Source organism: Gossypium hirsutum, chromosome A03, assembly GCF_007990345.1.
Source record: "Gossypium hirsutum isolate 1008001.06 chromosome A03, Gossypium_hirsutum_v2.1, whole genome shotgun sequence".
NCBI classification, from domain to species: domain Eukaryota; kingdom Viridiplantae; phylum Streptophyta; class Magnoliopsida; order Malvales; family Malvaceae; genus Gossypium; species Gossypium hirsutum.
This window is the reverse complement of record NC_053426.1, coordinates 29446898-29451420: the sequence shown is the minus strand read 5'-3', so window position 1 is coordinate 29451420 and position 4523 is coordinate 29446898.

Below are 4523 nucleotides of genomic sequence, written 5' to 3'. Positions count from 1 at the left end.
CCCTACAGGGGTATTTCGGTATTTCTACCCTATAAAGGTATTTCGGTAATTTTATAAATCGAGGGTAAAACGGTAATTCTGTAAATCAATGGTACTTTGGTAATTTTACAAGTCGAGGGTATTTCAATAATTTTACAGGTCGAGGGTATTTCAGTAATTTCACAAATTAGGGGTATTTTGGTAATTTCACAAATCAGGGGTATTTTGGTAATTTTACAAACTAGGGGTATTTTGATAATTTTACAAACCAGGGGTATTTTGGTAATTTTACAAACTAGGGGTATTTTGGTAATTTTATAAACAAAGGGTATTTTAGTAATTTTACAAACCAAGGGTATTTTGGTAATTTTGTAAACCAAGGGTATTTTGGTAATTTTACAAACCAGGGGTATTTTGGTAATTTGGTAAACTAAAGTATTCTAAACAGGGATAACAATACGAATGGCCCTAAAGCCTATTCTCGGCCCAAATGGGCCCACACGCTCGTGTGGCCCTTTTAATCGAAATCTAGCCACAGATATGAGATTCACCTAGCCTAGTCCAATATTTACTACACAATCAAACAACTTATCCAATTGGGCCCGTAGGCCCATTGGGCCCACATGGCCCTTTCGGCCCATCGCGGCCCGAAGTAGCCATCCTACAGCTAGAGTAGTAAGAAATACACACTTGATTGGAGACTGGAGTTAATCCATGCTCCGAGCACTCTTAGCCGACGCCCAACCCAAACGAGCACGCCATAAAGCGAAAGGGATCAGCCAAGAAAGGTACCTTTACTCTCCTCATGGTTCTCTATATTTAAAGCCAGCTTCGCATCCACTCTTATGTTAGCTTCCCGATGTGGGATCCCTCCATCATCAGGGTTTAAATTCAACACCAACTCTTACCGCCCCCTGTTAGCAAAATAAATGCTCTTGCTTGCCATGGGATTCGAACCCATGCCTCCCCTTAAATGCTCCACATGCTACTTGCCACTAAGCCACAAGGCTTTTTGTCTCACAATTTCTCCAACAATATTCTTAAGGCCTACCTACTACACCCAGGATTTGATTCACCTTAAACCAAAATTTTGGCTAGAGTCCAGGTTTGAACCCAGGACTTCTCCAACACTTCTCAGCACACTTAACCACTAAAACAAGCCTTCATTAACGAAATTTACATGCACAACAAAATATTATAAGCTGCCTTCAAACGCTTCCATGCTTAAGGCCCAAAACTTCTAGGCCCAAATTCAGGGTGTTACACAACAGGCAAAGTCTTACTGGATACTAATGTCTCACACACATATGAATGAGTCAAACCAGGATCAATCAATGTAATAACACTAATATCATAAAGAGTGAAAGTACCGGTAATAACATTTGGGGAAGAAGCCTCCTTGCAGACGCGTATAGCATATGCTCTGGCAGGTGCACGAGCCTCAGATCGAACTATTGTATCTTTTGTCCCTCTCTAACTTCCACTTACATTACCCGAATGCCTGGGTGGTCTACCTCGCACTGACATATTACTCGATCTCGCGTTCTGAACAGTATTTTGCTCGGCTAACATCGGACAATTTAGGATAAAGTGATCCATTGATCCACATTTAAAACAAGACCGATCATGCCATCTGCAATCTCCAAAATGCCATTTACCATAATGCTTGCACTCGACTCTATCTGTTGAATATTGCCAACATTAGCTATCGAAGTGGCTCGTGAACTCACAGGGGGTCGATCTTGATCTCGTCTAGAAAAGCTTGCAGTATCCTTAGATTGACTAGAATCATCTCTGAACTTCTTCGATACTGAGTGAAAAGTCTTACCCGATGATATTTTACGAGAATCTCTAGCTTTAAAATTAGCTTTTCTTTTCTCTTTCCCGAGCTCTTCGGCTTTGCAAGCTCGCTCAACAAGTACTACGAACTCTTTGATTTCAAGTATACCAACCAACAATTTAATGACTTCGTTCAAACTATCTTCAAATTTTTTACACATGATAGCTTCAGTTGAAACACACTCACGGGCATATCGACTGAGTCTCACAAATTTTCGCTCATATTCCTTGCGCTTCTGTTCAATGAATCTTTGGCTGATATATTTCTTACGGAACTCAGTCTGAAAGAATTCCCAAGTCACTCGCTCTTTCGAAACCACCAATACTAGTGTATTGCACCAGTGATATACGGTGTCTCGTAGCAGGGATATGGCACATTTTAAGCTCTCATCCGGGGTACAAGATAACTCATCAAACTCACAGATAGTATTATCAAGCCAGAATTTAGCTCACTCAGCATCATCAACATCAGTAGCTCTGAATTCTTCGTCCTCATGTTTTCTAATGTTATCAATAGGAGGCTTGTTAAATCTCATCAAATCAATCATTAGAGGTACCACATGTATCGGAGATGGATTATTCAGGGGTAGAGGTTGTTGTGTAGCCGGGTTAGTTCGGATATATTGAGTAAACCAATCATTCATCATTTGATAAAAGGCTTGTTTAGCATCCCTCTCATGGCTACTCGAGATTGGCCGAGATTCAACTGATGCTGTCCCTGGCGCGGGAGCAGGTGCTATGCTCTCGACATCATTGGCTACAGCTCTGTCAGGATCCATTTACTATATGAAAGCACATTTTCAAATGTCAGAAGTCATCACACTATCGCAGTAAATATTATGGCATGTATAGCTAGACTCACATATGCTACGTTAGTCCTAGAATTGATCAAACCGTAGCTTGATGCCAATAAAATGTAATACCCCTAACCCGTATCTGTTACATGAATAGAGTTACGAGGCATTACCAAACAAAATACAACTCAGAACAAACTTTCATTTAAGTATTAATCATCTAAATAAAAATTTTAACCAAACTAACGTACTTAAATTCTATAATTCATATAATTTCCAAATTTTACATTTAGTCAATACAACCCAAAGAATCATGAAACTCGAATGTTAAATTCAGAACCAGGTATATGTCATTTCACATACCAAATATATATACTTAACACTTAAGGCATTGGAATAATTTTAATATAAAATAACTTATTATTTTGTAAGTTATTCACACATACTTTAAAACATGCAAACATACATCCTTTCATTTCATATAAATAATATGTACCATATGTCTGTTTCATCTTACAAAAATATTTCATAACATGGATATATATAACATCCACACATGTTTATCATACTTTTATATTTATATCACATAACAAGCAATATATTAAAATTACTTATTCCTTTCTACTAATCACAAATTTATGCTCATATAATTATATCAATTGAATCATACTCAAATTATTATATCAATTCATATCGTACATATATAACATAAACTTTTTACCTATTTACTCATATCATCCTACATGACCATATCATCATCAATAAACCAAATATACCATATACATATAGCATTGCATGCATGAAGCTTCCAAATTACACTTAAACCATAACCATAATTACACAACCATTAGCAAATTTGTCAAATACCTGACACATATATATATGTACCAAAACCGAAATATGCTTAAACTCAAACTTTATACTTAGCCATTTTTGCATGGCTTGATATATACACAACCTCAAAATGAAACATATTAACTAGCCTATACATGCCATAGTTTCAAATTGTAACTTAAAAAAAATACCGAAGAAGGTTGATAGTTTGATAGACTTTGCTGACGATCCCCGAGCTTGTAAATTGAATCCAAAATCTATAAAATAGAATGAACATGAAAGCTCAAAGTAAGCTATAATAGCTTAGTAAGTCGTAAGCAAATAAACATCCCAATGATATAATCAACTTATTTTAAGCTAATCCAACTTTCATTATCATTTTCAAGCTTAACCTGAAACCTACAAATGAGATAAATATCACATTTTCATACACAAAATCTACCTTGGCCGAATGCTCACTTAATCAATTTAGCCTAATATTATTCAACCTTCAGAGCCAAAATGTCTTAATATAGTCAAACATACACATACACATTTATATAAACTCAAGAACCATAATATAACATCATGTACCTATACCACTTATATGGCTGGATATACATGATCACATATATGCACATATTCAAGAATCAATGCAATAATATTCATACCATTTATTTACAAGGCCGAAGACACATACTAAATTCACATGTAGTCTTCATTTATATCACACATAATTAGTAACAAATATCAAGTTACTTATTTACCTTATCTTAAGTAAACTACAAGCTAACTCATACCTGATCATCTAGCTTGTTTAATGTATTCAATTACCACATCAGCATAAAGTCTTTTAGACATAAACTTATAATAATTCACCGGCATAAAGCTTGCTAGGCCAAATCTTGTATTTCACACAGACACAAGGCCTGGTAGACTCAAAGTCTGATTTTATACACCAGCAATAAGCCTGCTAGGCATAAAGCCCGATTAAATTCACCAGCATAAGGCTTGCTAGGCTCAAAGCCCGAATATCACTATTATAAATTTGTCTCATAAACAATTCACATATCGAAAATTCCAGATATTCTATATAGT